We start from the raw sequence: 16,829 nt of genomic DNA, 5'->3' as shown, positions 1-16,829 counted from the left end.
TTAGGATCTAAAATGTCACGTTGTATTTCTTTATTAATACTGTCCTTAACGGTTATAACACATAACTTTTATTACAAGCATCTTCCATGTTTATAGGATTGCCGACGTTCTTTAACCGTTTACCTTGAATACTTAAGTTTCCGTCAGATGTTGATGTTACCTAAAATGTATTAAGTAACATTTTTTCATCCACATCTGATTTAGTGGCAATATCATGTCGTGATGATGGTCGCGTTACTTACACGTTAGTAGTTCTGATGTTTGGTGTCATCGTGATGTTCTTTCTCTACTCATCATTTCGAAATTGGGTTCGTTAATGCATACACTATGGTATTCATATCTCATAAAATATATCGAATATATTTCGATATCGACCATTGCTTATTTCGCTATCCTTATCGATAATGAGACAGTCGAGTTTCGACTGCGACCAACAACGACAACATAAATCAGTGAACTAGTTGTAACTCATATCGGTGTTCACGAGATCATCGTGAACATGACGAAGATTTCTTGCATCTTGTTTAAACAGAATTATAAAATTAGCGTTGTCTCTAATAAGAAGTTTGGGCATGCAGGAATAGGTTTGACATTAGTAAAAACATCCACGATATAGTGTCGACCTCTACTAAAGTAGTCTTTCATGTGCTGCTGTTTGTCGCTTGCTACATTGTCAAAAATAAAAACGGAATTTCTTAGAGCTTTCTCATTAGCTTGCTCGTGATCAGAGTAAAACTCGCTTTTTATTTCTTTAATAGATTTTAAAAGCTTTTCTGGTTCAATATATTTCTTCTGCGACAAAGATTTTGAGTAAACATACACATTCTCAAATCATAACCCGTTTGGTTGCAATAACAAATTAATCATAACATTAGTCTTCCCTGCATTCGATGGACCGCATATGATACCGCGTATTGTGTCCGGCAACAGTTTACTATATTTATTTTCCTTTCTTATTGAACGTTTTGTTTCGTTCAGATTCGTCACAGGTAAAGATAACGATTGTTTTATTGCCGTTACCGTCACTCTCTTTTGATGTTAATAATTTTCAACGATCGAGTGCACACGAGCAACACGTACAGTGTTTTTATATCATAGTTATTGTTGATTACTGAATAAACACGAACTTTTTACCTTCTGTTTCACTTATCTAGTTCAATGGTTCGTGCATCACACTACACCCAGTATTAAGAAGTGCTGGAGCAGCAGTCGTGTTATAGAGAACTAATAATACGTTGCCAATTTCACAACCCCCCATATACCGACACGAAGGTGACCATTATCTGTGTTCTGTTAACGGATCGTCATCTTTTTCCCACGAAAATAATTCGATTCCGCAAAAAATACATTTAACTGAGTCTAGGTATCCCGTGTAGTAGAATCCAAATTTAGCCAAACTTACGGGGTCTATACACGGTACACGCTGTCTAGCTAAAGTCCTTATCCGATCTACCTCAGATTTTAAATTTAACGAACGAGGCATGATGCAGTAAAATGAGGAGAGCAGAAGAATATCTCTATTATTTATTTATCTTACCTACCTTCTAAAATCATAGGTTATAAACTTCATGGTTCTGATCCGTATTGAATTTTAAGTACAATATAATTATTAAATTAATGTAGTAATGGTCCACCTTGCAATACTATAATATGTAATATTCTAAATTACATTAATTAGGGACTAGTTTCGGCCGGGACTGGCCATCTTCAGCCTTAATGTAAAACACCTAATAACTAAACAAATGTACATGCACACAATTGACATAAAACAAATGAAAACAAATATATACAAAGTGACATTAAAAACTAGGATGGAATTATGAATAAATTTGAAAATTAACTAGGTTCTAACATCTTGAGTATGTTCATCATTGAGAATAATTTCAAGTATTAATTTATATACACAGAACTGTTAGTTTTAATACTGCTGATCATTAATATTTCAATAGTATATGGGAACTGGTAAATGTTGATCCTGTAGTTTGTCATCAAATATATTTGTGTGGTGTTAGCTATATGTAATCCATTGGACACCGCCGTAAATAACCACTAGCTGACGGGGAACTGTTAGATGTTGTTTCATCCTCAATCAAAGTAATAAATGAGATGCTCTCATGGTGCTTGTTAAATCTCGCTGAAATGTTGTTGGACATTGTCAGGACAGCACATGAAGATGTGGTTAACACAGATACATTGTGTCTGGTATAAAATTTTGCAATTCATTGCGGTGCCCATGAAGTTAACCTGATAAATTAGATAAAATTAAATTAATGAATTGAATGAGAGAATGTGTTTGTTAGATGGCATAGGTTATATGAGACTTACCTCTCAATACAGCATGAGGTGTGTGGTCTATTTTTGAGCGTGCTTCAGACTAACTGTTGTGAGATTCAAATGAAAAGGAAGGAGAGTGGAGGGAAAGGTCCTGATGGAGAGGGGGTTGGGAAGGGGCTGGAGGGAAGGGGATTAAGGTGGGGATGAAGGATGTGTGAAAAAGGATGGCTGTTGAGGAAAGGTGCTGTGAATATTATGAAAAAGTGAATTATGACTTGTTGGTTTGACATTGTTGAAAATGGGATTTAGAAGGTCAAAAAGGATATTTGGTTTTTCTGAAATTTCATTAAGATTATGATTTGGGTTGAAATATTGATCTAAATGTATGAAGCAGCTTTCGGTAATGTTCAGGAGGGGTCCTTTATTGATGATTTTGAGAATTTCCATATCTTGTTTTATGTCTGTGAATTTGTGCTTATAGTCATGCATATGCTGTCTTACAGCTGAAAATTTATTGTATTTCAGGGCATTGGCGTGTTCTGAGTAACTTATCTTAAAATTTCTCCCGATCTGTCTGACGTAACAAGAATTACAACTGTTGCAAGTGATCCTGTATACTCCTGATTTTGAATCACTATTGAACTTGTTTATGGATGTGGCATTATGTAAGATTTGTGCATTCCTATTGCTTGTTTGGAAAGCTACTTTTACATCGTGCTTTTTAAAGATGTTGGTGACTGGTAGATTTGTTCGTTGAAGGTAAAGATAGAAAGAGAGGAGTTGTTTTTGTTATTTTTTTCAAGGTGTTAGAAGGGCGGTATTTATATTTATTGATTATTTTTGCTATAAAGAAACTGCTGTATCCATTGGATTTAGCTATATGACGAATAGTGTACAACTCATTTTTGAGGTCTCTTTTAGACATTGGAACATTGAAGGCTCGGTATACCATGCTGTTGTATGCTGCTCGTTTGTGAATTTGGGGGTGTGAAGAATTTTGACGGATTGTGGTGACTGTTTGGGTGGGTTTTCTGAAAATCTTATGTCTTAAGTAACTTGGGTGTCTGGTAATAGTTAGGACTAGAAAAATTATTTTCTGTTAATTTCGGATCCAAGTGTGAATTTTATATGTGGGTCAATGTTATTTAGATTAATGTGAGTGGTAGCTGCGTTTGTAATGCTCTCATCCATAATTACTATGGTGTCATCTACGAATCTTGCACAGAAAAGGATGTTGTTAAATTTATTATTATCATCAATTTTGGTGTGTTCTAAAAAATCCAGGTAGATCTCAGCTAAGATACCCGAGGCCGGTGATCCCATAGCCAATCCTTCTTGTTGATAAATAACATTATCGAAAGTGAAATAGTTGTTGCTAATAACTAACTTAAGCATAGACATGAAATCCTGTATTTCTAGTATACCTAAGCCGCTGTATTTGCTTAAATTGTTTTGAATGATGGGGTATATTTTGGAGGTGTGTATGCTAGGACACATGTTTACAATATCGAATGAGTGGAGAGAATGATTGGATTGTATGTTAATTTTTTCAATTTATCGATCAGTTCTTTAGTGTTTTTGACGGATTTGTTCGATAAGAAATGATAGTTTCTTCTTAAACATATTTGAATGAATTGCGATGCCTTGTATAAGGGATTTGGTCTATAGTTAATGATCGGGCGAATGGGGACTCCGGTTTTGTGTATTTTGGGGAGGGCTTTGGCGGTAGGTAAACCTGGGTTCATGTTAATTAATTTGGATTTTTCTTGATCTGTTAAAAGATATGAAGTATTATTGAGGGTCTGCTTAAGTTGATGTTGGATTCTTGCAGTAGGATCTTTCATTATTGTAGATACCGGGTTATGAATTCCGCAGATCTGGGACAAAGTTAGAAAAACGACTTAAGCATGGTGATCAAGGAATAAATCTATTAGATAAGGCATGTAAAGAACACGATATCGCTTATGCTACATACAAAGACCAGAACAGAAGGAAAGAAGCAGATTAAATCTTAGCCTCTAAGGCTTGGTCTCGTGTAAACTCTCAGGACGCATCATTGGGAGAAAGAGCAGCTGCACTAGCAGTTACGGGTATTATGAAAGCGAAAACTAAAGTAGGTGAGGGTAGACGAAGAAGAAAATCAAAACATCGAAGAGAACGTGTAAAACCGAAAAAAGACAGCATGCTGTAAAAAAGAAAGGTGGTTTTCTTCAACTTCTTCCGATATTTGCAGCCTTGTCGGGCTTGGGAGGTCTAGCAAGTGGAGCTGCGGGCATAGCATTGGCTGTAAACAAAGCGAAAGCCGCACAGGAAGGATTAAAATAAATGAAGCGACACAATTGAATCCTAGAAGCAATGCGTGGGAAAGGGCTTTCTACTCGAAACAAAGGAAAGGGCATTTACTTAAATCATCCAACGTACAAAAGATAATGGAAGGCCTGCCGAATAGAGCATTAACTAACTTAGATCTATATCGTTACGCATTTCGTTTGAAAATTCCCTACTTCAGAGGTGTGTTTATGCGAGATACGTTACCGAAAATTTCTCGTAAAAATGAGAGTTATATATTGAATTTAGATCCGATAAGTAAATCTGGTTTGCAGTGGGTTGCGTTCAGTAAGCGTACTACTTCGATAATTTTGGTAATTTACGTTCCCCTAAAGAGGTATTAGAATATTTTAAAAACTGTTACATTCTGTATAATTTTCATTCTTATCAAACTTTTATTCATCAATTTGTGGACATCTGTGTTTATTAATTTTATACTGTATAAATAAAGTACGACCTTAGGATTTGTTTTCAGTGTTCACGATGCCTTATGAAAGATGGATCACACTCGAGGGTAGAGGCTCGAAGATTGATGTAGTATTAGAAACCCCGATTCACTTGAATAGAGCTTCTTTCTATGAAATAGGACTTGCCGTACTATTTACATCTAATAGTATTCGAAATATCACTAGCAAAAATAATAAGTTTGCTATATATTTGAATAATAAAATCATTTTGAGTGTAGCAAAAGGTATTTATGAATTCGAAGATTTTATTGCAAAAATAGAAAGTTTGCTAACTATTAAAAATGTGAAACTATTTCTGCAAGAGTACACTCCAAAACTTAGTTTGTTTTATCTCAACTAGTAACAACAAACCTACTATGCATTCTCCGTTTGACATTGATTTCAATGTACCGAACAGCGTTGGTACTAGCTCAGGTTATCTGTTAAATGTATATGATAAATATGCTAACCACAGCAGCGGCTGCTGAGGGGAACTGGCGGAGGGGCACACTACTTTGTCATAACTTTACGTTCTTACTAAGCACACATGAGCAAGGAAATAAATAACCGGATACACATCATACAATATTAAATAATTGATCATTACTTACCTACTTCACTATCATCATCTTCATTTTAAGAGGAACAGTGGAATGAAATTTTGGTGTCCATTCGAATAAGGCAGCTATCCAGACTCATCACCCTATATTGAACTATTTAAATGTACAGCACCTACTGTCACTAAAGTATCTTGAACCATTTAAATGTACAGCACCTACTGTCACTAAAATATATTGAAGTTTTTAAATGTACAGTACCTACTGTCACTAATGTATCTTGAACTATTTCAGTGTACTTACTGCCAATGAAGTCTATCTGAAATACGTTCACAGCGCTATATACATTATGGAACTACCGTTGGGTGGCCTTGTAATCCAGAAGTCCATTCAAATTACTGTACCGACTGATAGGCCTACTACTGAGTCTACAGGACGAATGAAGTACAGTCTACTCGCCCTGGCCATACAAATGAAGAATACGGTAGGACCATGTTCATCGACTACAGTGTTATCCCTTTAATTTAAACACGAATTCCATTCTTCTCTGCCTTAAATTCACAAACATAGAAATGACTTTATCGTCAAAGTCAGGCATATCGTAAATAAGGTCTCCCGCAATAGAAATCATTGCCAGTGCAGATAGTCGTTCTTCGGGCATTGTGTTGCGTAGAAATGTCTTAATATCAGCCAGTGTCTAAAAACAGCGCTCTGCTTCGTCTGTGGACATGCGTGTTGTCACAATTATCCTGAGAAGCTTTAGCGTTTCTTGGAACGTTGATATCAGATTATTTTCTAAAATAAAAGTGAAGAGTGGTAGAGCTCCTTTGACTTGCCTGAAATCTGTCCGTCTTCAAAGCACTTCTAATTCCGTCTTTAGCCTTTCTTTCTGCAACATTGGATAATGTAACACAGTAGAATTTAATACATTTTTTGGAAAGGTTATAGAGAATTTGTCAAATGAATCGGAGTACAGTAGCGTTGCAGCTTCAATATACCCAGTAAATGCAAACCTATCATGCACCTGATTCATTACAGCGTCACATACTTCTTTCGCTGCAATGGTCCTTGTGTCACTTACTCTACGTCTTTTATGGGATTTATTGTTGTCCGAGAGATCACATGAAATTGTATCTATTTCTTCACGTTGTTGTGTTACACACTTTGCGAAGTCAGAAATAGCCTTTTTTATTTGGACGGAATCTGTTCCGCGTTTTTGTAGCTGATTGTACTAAATGTTAACATGCGGCATTAATTTGTGAAAAATAGACAACCAGAACATGAATAGGGTATCCTCAAGAGCACATCGCACTCCACTGGCTTAATTTACGCTAACATACGTTTTACCTTCTTCTTCTATTCTACGAAAGCACTCAATCAGTTTATCTCTATTCTCGTAAACTATATTCACCATACGAATGTTGTAGTTCCAGCGAGTAGTGATTGTCCGAGGGAGTCTAGTCTTCATTATTTCATTCAAGCGGTCACTTCTGTGAGACGACTTGGAAAAAAGTTGGAATTGCGGACAGGTTACAGAAAAATAATTTGACTTGGGGATTATACGAACAAGCCCTCTGCATTGTCAAATTTAGCTGGTGTCCATAACAATGAATGAAATGTGCGTTGGGGTAGTGTACTTTCAATTTCGCCTGCACAACCCTGTCCTTCCGCTCATTACACTGGCTCCGTCATAACTTTGACAAATAAGTTTATGTGGTGTGTCCCTTATTATGGGATTAATTTGCTCTAACAGACATTGATTCAATCCATCCGCTGTCCTGTCGGTTGGATTCATGAACCCCCAGAATCTTAAATGGACGTGACCCTCTAATGCATATCAAAAACAAGTACCAATTGGCATTTGTTTGAAACATCCGTTGTTTCATCTGCTTCTATTGGAACGAAATAGTATTCCCCAATTTCTGAATTAATTTGTTCCCTGCACACATTCAACGCACAGTCAAGAAGCTCGTTCTGAATGGTCTTTGAAGTACCTTTATATACAGAAGCTTTGGCCAGGTGTTTTTTCATAGCAACGTCTATTTCAGCCGTAAAATTAATGAGACCTTTGAAAATTCCAGGATTTAGAGAATTCTCTGTCTCATCATGGTCACTGAGTGCCACTTCAAATAAGCCACAGAATTTTATGCACTGAATAATTCTGCGTAATATGTGCCTATTTTTCCTAACCGGATAATTGTGTTTGTTAATGGATTGGCGATATGTAGAATCCAGTTGAGTCACTATATTAACTTTCCGTAGCAAAGCTAATTCCATGCATGAATTGATATGTTGGGAGGAACTTTCGTGTTTTTTAATTTTGTGTTTCAAATGTTTGGGATGTGTTACTCCGGTTTTCGTCCACGTCAGGTCATGTCCGAATAACATGCACGGAAAACTGAAAAACGCATTCCTTGAATCACAGCCACACAACCACTCGTATTCGGTATACACCCCTGGCTGGAATCTACGTGGATATTCACGCCCTTTATATTGTCCGATTTTCTCTAGTTGTAAATGAGGCGTTGGTCTTTATCTCAGTCTTTTCCGTTAGGGACAGTTGAGAAAAAGGTCTATTTAAATCATTTCTCTTAGAATTCATTGTACGTAGCCTACAGGTTAATCATACCTGTGTGATATACCTTAAGCGACTCTTCATTAGCCAGAACAGCATGTTTATCAGACCGCAGATGACAGACTTGGAACACGATGTTCTGCTCGGTGCGATAGGCCTTCGCGTATTTTCGGAATCGTAGCGGGCTGGCTTCGGCAATGACCCAATTTTCCATTCAGTGCATGTTAAAATTAGTTAGTTCCACGCATGTGTGAACGAAAATTACCTAAGAAAGAGTCAGCAGCTATGGGCACAAGGCCCAGCATAACTGTCCAGCGTAGAGCCCGCCGGAGGAAGCAAAATACGTGTATGATGAAAACATTGACGCTCTAGCTGCATGCGGCGCCTAATATCAAAACTGAATGTATCACCATTCAAATTGCCAGTATTTATAAAACCATGCATTAACAGTGACTTAGCTGGAGGGGCTCGTGCCCCTCTGCCCTTTAGAACGTGCCGCTACTGGCTAACCATGAATCACGGCGGAATGAAATGTGTAACGTGAGCGTTAATAGCACAAATAACCAGATTGGTATTAAAATGAAGGCAGACAAAACAACTGTAATCACATTACCTGAAGGAAGTTACACTTTTTCAGAAATAGGAGCTCTAGTTCAAGAAGCAATAATTAACAACTTCCCTATTCTCGAAGTGGTGAATGACCCTCTAGAGGGAGATAGTAAACTTATTACTATTACTTATCAAAAGACCTATCTTCGCTGTAAAATATATTCAAACCTAGACGTAGACTTTGATGTTTCCGACTCAATTGTAGATTTGTTAGGATTTTCACGTCAAAAATATGAAGCTAATAAATTACATATTTCAGGGGAGATTATTAAAATTAATAACGTAAACTCGATTCGCGTATGTTGTAATCTTGTGTAAGGTTCCGGTTCCTACCTCAACGGTAAACAAACACATTCGTTATACAATTTTTAAACCGCTTGTTCCAGCAGGCTATCCTATTGTAGTTCAACCGTCAACTATAAGCTTCTTACCGGTAAACACTAGTATTATTCATCATACATCTGTCGTATTCGAAGATCAGTTCGAAAACCCAATCGACTTACAAAATGAGGATGTAACAGTAGAGTTCGTCCAGTGAAAATACAGTAATCGTATATAACACAAAAGCGTACACTTATGTACTATCATTCGAGTAAGGAACAGTTGAACAACATCATGGTAGTAATTTACAACAACCGGTCAATAAAGCGAGGATTAAAAGAGGACGCAGACAGAGTAGTAACATATAGAGTCAAGCTAAAAAACAATCTCATCGTGTACGCTACAAGTAAAGATTAACTGCAAACAATAAAGATTTTTTGCAGTCGCTAGGCTACCGACAACTATAAATATTATATCTCCTACGGAAACTACTTTATTCTCTTTTCGTATGTAATCAAGGTAACATCAAGAAGAAATATGTTTAACGTAACAGACAAAGTTGTACTTGATAACGGAGTAGCCAGGCAGGAGGTAAGGAGCTATCGTTCATATGCAGGCACGAAATTGAAAACAACGATGAAATTCGAGTTCCTGTTCCTTCTGAAGCTGATGTTCACATAGAAGGTGGTATTGTTAAATCAAACACCGAGGATGCACCTTCAATTTCAACCGTCCCCGATCAAACTTTTGCAGCAAATCTTTCCGATGGAATTCGTATTAAATAAAATGCGAAGGAAATTGAAAGAACTCGGCAAGACATTTTACAATGCTACCGAATACTATAAGATAAAGCATATACATTCTATTTCTCTATCAGAAACTACTTTAGTCTCTTTTTGTGTACAATCACGGTAATATCAAGAAGAATTATGTTCAACGTAACGGACAAAGTTATATTCGACAACAAAGAAGCCATGCGGGAATTAAGGAGCTATCATCCATATGCGGGCACGAAATATGAAAACAACGATGAAATTCGAGTTCCTGTACACAACAAGTGCATTGTCTTTATACCCTCTCAAGCCGATGTTCACATCGAAGGTGAAATAGTTAGATCAAGCACAGATAATACACCTTCTGCTACAGCCGCTCCCGATCAAAACTTTGCAGCAAATCTCTTCAATGAAATTCGTATTGAATTGAATGGGAAGGAGATTGAAAGAACTCGGCGTGTAGGTACGACTAGTGTTATAAAAACTTTCGCCTCTTATTCTAAAAATGAAATGCTAGCGCTGCAAAATGCCGGCTTTCCCCCCCTCAATTTCTACACCAGCAAACGAAGCTAATATTGCTCACATAACTACAAGGCTGTTCCATACAATCACCCCACTGCGTGTTCTTTGCGGTTTATTTGAATACTACAGGAAACCATTTATAAACTGTAAACTTGAATTTATCTTTATTCGTCCTGGAGATGACAAATGTGCACTGTTTTTGGCCAACGCGGATGTAACGGCTAAGGTTAAAGTACGCAAAATGTATATAAAGCTACCAACTCTAATACTGTCCGACGAGGAAGAAGTTAAACGCATAAAGTTGATCCAAAAAATTCCTTCTATTCCTATAGAATTTCGATCGTGGAGTTATCACGAGTTGCCCACTATTCCAAATTCAATTAAAATGAATTGGACGGTTATGTCTACGTCACAAATAGAAAAGCGAGAGTCTTGATGCATGCTTTCCAAACCGATAGAAAGAAAATTAATGCTTCTCCTTCTCAGTTCGATCACTGTAATATTGGATCCATTGCCGTATTCTTAAATTCAAACTTTTATCCCTATGAAAAAGCTGTGGCTAATTTTAACAATGGCGACTGCAGTGAATTGTATGATATGTTCATCATGTTTCGTAATGCGTACTATCAGCCTGACGATAATCGTTCTGAACCGAATATATCACGAAGTGAATTTCAATCGCATTGTCCTATTGTTATTATTAATTGCATGGGACAGCTAGAATCGATAAAATCTTCCTCTATAGATGTTCGCATTGAAATTGAAACAAACGAACCTATTTCAGCCAACACTACTCTTCATTGCATTATTATTCATGATCGCCTAATAAATTATAAACCTCTAAGGAATGAAGTATTTTTCTTCCAATAATCTTGCGCGAGTTTTTCTTCCTTTTTTCCTAACTGTGTATATATAAACGAGAGAGAATGAGTATTCTCTGCTCATTTCTTCGATATCGGAGTGCAAAACCTAGAGGAGTGATAGTTGACATTCAGAAATTACCTACTGGAGGTTACGTGATAGCCTGTTGTAACATAGATTCGTCTACAAATGTGTTGTCTACAGCTATATTAGGTATGAATCTACCTAATTTAGATTTCACGCTTACGTCGTTCTTCAATCTTCTCAGTGATCAACAATACCAATATCTGGTTGTGTGCAACTGTGTTAATGAATTACGTCTAATGGCACCGCGAGAGTATCCTCATTCATGCATAAATGACTTTAACACTACAGCAAGTGTGCCCGATTTAAGAACAATGCGTAACGGGTGTTTCCCTGTTGACCGTCCGTGTCATTTACCACTTGTTGCAAAACATTCAGGCAGCTGTGCTATGTTCAACGTTCACGCAGTTCATAGTTGGTTAAAATCATCAGATGGTGTGATGAGAATAGTGTGTTCAGTAATAAACAAATTCAAGAAAGAAGGTGTGAGCAGATTCAATAAATTTGAGTGGGCATCCTTCCCTGAAAACATATTATCTATTTACGAACAACATCAGTTAAGTGCGCTCTGGCAGTATCTACCAGATCATCTGAAGGCGAACTTACACCATGCTTGTCAGGATTCAGGAGCTAACAACGACAACAACGTCCGAGCTTGATATCAGCTATTGTCAGGATTCAGGAGCTAACAACGACAACAACGTCCGAACTTGATATCAGCTACTAATTCAACAATTATTAAGGTGAAGAAAAATAGATAATGGTTTCCTTTTTCTTGCTTGCTTTTTCTGTTTTAATCTGCTATGAACTAATTATCTTTTTTTCTCCTCTGCAGGTCTCTCCTCGTGGTGGCAATTGTGAAGATTCAATCAAAATTTTATTTAAACAACTCTGTAGTGTCTCTTTCAATAAATTCGAATGTAATGTAAAAAGAAATATATATGTTATTTCATTCTTCTACTCCTACTTTAGTCAGAGTACAAGGAATAAAAGAGAGGTGGCGCAGGATAGTTGAAAGAAAACTTCTTAACAACTTTTGAACATCTAATTTTGCTTTAATTTTTCGAAAAAATAAAGAAAAATATTATATAAAGGCTTACAATGCACTTTAATATATAAAGAAACAAGACATACAGTACAATAGTATAAAATAAAGAAAAAATAAGAGTTTACAGTGCACTTTAAAAGAGAAAGTATAAATACAGTACGATACATTGAATAAAAGAAACAAAAACAAGTTTAATGTTTATCTAGTTTGAAATTCTATAAGAATACAATTCTCTCTAAAATAAAAGGGTTGATAAATTAAATACAGAAGAAACATAAATTTCTAAAAAAAGATAGATAAATTAAATATAGAAGAAACAAGACCTTCTCCTGCTATTACTTAATAATCACCTACAGAGTAAATTACATTATTTTTACATACGGAATGGTAAACCGATGAGGAAGTAGAGGAGGTGCTCACAAAAAATGGAACCTACTATGCAAGATATCTGCCCCAAAAATAGTTGCTATACATTGGTTATAATTTGTTAATTTAAGACTTTCTCCGCAAGACTGTAATGTCCAAATGGTAATGTATTAATTTTGTTGTCTGTGATGTACCTTTTGTCATCATTATCTGTAAGTGCTGGTTTATTTTGACGAACCTTGAACACAGAATAAGAAGGGGAAGTGATGCACACTTGTAGTTTGGTCACTCACTCACCTTCATACAGACAACGTCTATACTGATCAATTGTAAGGTGATCGACAACATTTTTGACACCTTTAGCTTTAGAAGTAGGTTTCTCTTTTTCACATAACTTAATAGCATACCACAAAGTACACAAAACAACAAATGAAAACAAAACACAATACTTACCGTAAGGGCAGTAGCACAAAATACGAAGCGTGGTTGGGCAAATCATGAAGGAAAAAAGGGCAGGATCTTATCATTAACGGTTGACAGGTTGCCAGGTCAATATAACTAACTACTAAATAACACAGAGATAAAATTTAAAATAAATAATATTTATTTAGTAAATAAAATCTGAAAATTAGAATAATGTAAGAACAGCTATATATATATTCCATTTTCTAAAAAAATTAAAACGCAATTAAAATAAAAGGGAGAAACAGTATTTTAAACTGAAATTTAAATTAAGATGAAATGAAGCTGACATTAACATAGGCTTCCACAAAAATTAAATTGGAAAACATAACATTAAATTAGTCAATTACATTACCTTAATTATTTCATGGAAATTCTTTTAAAATATAAAATAGACAGAGTATTATCAGTATGCGGGCCCGCGATATAAATACTGTTTAAAAATGAAATTTGCTACACTACTAACAAATAAGAGTACACACGCAAAAAGCACACACAATAACACAAGGCCAATAAATCAGTGGCTCCAACCGCGAATGAAATCTACATAAATTAACGAAACCAGAATAAATTATAATAAACAAAGGAGTAAAAATATCCCAACTGAATAAAAATATCAATGGAAAAGATACAATATACGTTCCCACTTAATAACAGAACACGGAAGCACACAAGCCATCATCCCATAATAATCATCAAAGCCACCAAAATTTAATCATCGATTCCATCAAATAAGATAAGAAAGGGATGACATTACGTAATAATCTACAAAGGCAAGGAACTCAAACAATGGGTAGTATGTGACAAGTGAACGTTAAGAGAATGGCATACATTAAATTAAATGTCGACCAGCAAATTTCAATTTTTCACAGACTCGACCTTACTAAAAATCATAATAATAATTTTAATTATTACTCCCTTGGGTTATAGTACGAAATTACATTTACCTATTTTTAAACAGTACGCCAAAAGCTTAGATAATTTAGAATGGAGGGGGCTTTGGATAACGCTAAGATGCATACATGAGGTGTCATTTAATTAACGTCCCGACAATGCAAATAACGATCTCATACAAGTGTTCAGCCAGCAAACGCAAAAACAAAACACAGTTGGAAGGCAAATCCAAACAATGAAGAAAAATTAGAGAGGAAAATACACATATAATAATAATAATAATAATAATAATAATAATAATAATAATAATAATAATAATAATAATAATAATAATAATAATAATAATAATAATAATAATAATCACGACGGTGATAATAATAATAACATCACTAAGAATGGGTAGGCAAACAAAGGTACTAACCACAACACAGGAAGGTTAAACGACTCACACAAAATACAACCTCATAGACACATAACTAGCGATACCCAATTCCCACGTAATAATTTAGTTGCATACTTTTATCATTTTAGTGCATTACGGTACAATGAATTTTGCTTCCAGATGTTTACAGTTCTGAATTAACGAAGTTTTGGAGTATGTAGTCCTTGGCTGTACGAGATCACTAGAAAAATGTATGCTTTTCAGTACTTACTTGAGTAAAGTTAAGATATCCAACTTGCGACACATTTTGCACTTCCCATCTAGTTAACGGTAAACACTTACACCAATAAAAAGGAATTAAGGCTGGAGCACACTGAGAAATATTTAAAAAGTAAAGGGCATAGCCCTAATGTTCAGTAAATTATCTCCCGGAGTCAGGCTCCATTACAAAGCCGCTCCTAACGCAAAGATATCTCTTTAAAGGTTCTCCTTAACACAGACATGTTGAAAGCTTCAACGCAACAGGCCGACTGCCTCGCTCTCCGCAGTGAAACCGGAAGCTCACAGTACCCAGCATTCAAAAGTCGCACACTGCGCCTGCGTGCACGCCAGTCGATCAAATTCCAACGAGTCAGATTAATTCACCAAATACGTAATAATAGGAAAAATATTTTGAATTAAGTGTGCATGGAAAATTCCACAACTAGATGGCAGTTTCCAACAATGAACGATAGATAAGGTCTCGTTTCACAAGTACACATGGAAGAGACATAAATAAATATTCATAGGTGTTTTCAAGTAGTAATTCCATTATGCCAAATAAATGTTAGTTCCCATTTCACGCCACACTCACTCATCTTCATACAGACAACGTCTATACTTATCAATTGTAAGGTGATCGACAACATTTTTGACACCTTTAACTTTAGAAGTAGGTTTCTCTTTTTCACATAACATAATAGCGAACATCTTTGGTCGCAAACCTACAAATTCTTCAACGATACTTCCACCGTTTTCATCCTTCATTAAACGTATCTCACCTGAATTTTTTCTTTCAATTTGGAAAGGATTATTTTCGTCATAGTTTCCTGTGTCAAACAAAACTGAATTTCCCTTCACAAACTCGTATATATCAAATGAAAAGTTGTATATAAAACTGTCGGTGTCAGTGTATAGTAGTTATGAGTTTGAATCAGTGTTTCTCAAAATAAAGTTGTAGTGAAAATCGTTTATTTTCATTTTTGACAAATCTAAAATTGTAGCACTGACGTAAACCGGTTGATTGTGAATCAATCAATCAATCAATCAATCAATCAATCAATCAATCAATCAATCAATCAATCAATCAATCAATCAATCAATCAATCAATCAATCAATCAATCAATCAATCAATCAATCAATACTGATCTGCATTTAGGGCAGTCGCCCAGGTGGCAGATTCCCTATCTGTTGCTTTCCTAGCCTTTTCCTAAATGATTTCAAAGAAATTGGAAATTTATTGAACATCTCCCTTGGTAAGAATTTGAAGTTTCTTCATTTCGATAGTCATACCTGTTCGTCCTCTACGATACGACGTTTGAAGTTTGCTCTTGAGATCAACGTACGTCACCAAAACGACCCTCCCACTGTGTGACCCATTTGATGTCGCGCAGCTTTTTTACGTTCATTAATGAACGACCAAAATTGCGTTATTCATTAATTTATAGAAACTTTTCTCGAACTCATTTTTTGCCAACTTTCGTTTCTCTGTGTTCAAATCAATGTAGCATTTTAATCATGCGCTCTGATTAAATTGAATCGCTCTGTAAATGAGAACTACTTTCATACCTAGGCCTAATTCTACACACTGTTTTAATAGCCTATAATGAAGAACATACCGTTCCTTGTTATAAAGAGTGCTCATTACTTTCGTAGATTTTCAGGGCACAAAGGATAATCGGCATGTTTATCATGAAGTTCGGGGGTTAGATTAAATCAGCTTCTACCATAAACCCTACATCTGTTTAATATCCTACATTCATAATGTCAAAATTCTCGACGTTCTTTACTCATTGAAAGCCACCCGTTGGAAGAAACTGTTGCATAGCGAATCCATACAAGTTGTTCACGTCAAAGTACATTATGTATGATTCCGGTTTGGACTTATCGTATATTAACATGTACTTGTTATTTGCTACTGCATGCCGCGTAACGCACCACGTATGGAGCGTTCGGAAAACTGCAGCATGTCAACATCTTGAAGTAATTCTAGCTGGACAGCTGTTATTTTTTCATAGCACTCCAGGCCATAGACGGTGCCGTGTAGAAATGGGCGGCATCAATACCA

This window comes from Anabrus simplex, chromosome 8 (assembly GCF_040414725.1).
Source record: "Anabrus simplex isolate iqAnaSimp1 chromosome 8, ASM4041472v1, whole genome shotgun sequence".
Lineage (NCBI taxonomy): Eukaryota > Metazoa > Arthropoda > Insecta > Orthoptera > Tettigoniidae > Anabrus > Anabrus simplex.
Note: the sequence above shows the minus strand (reverse complement) of the source record.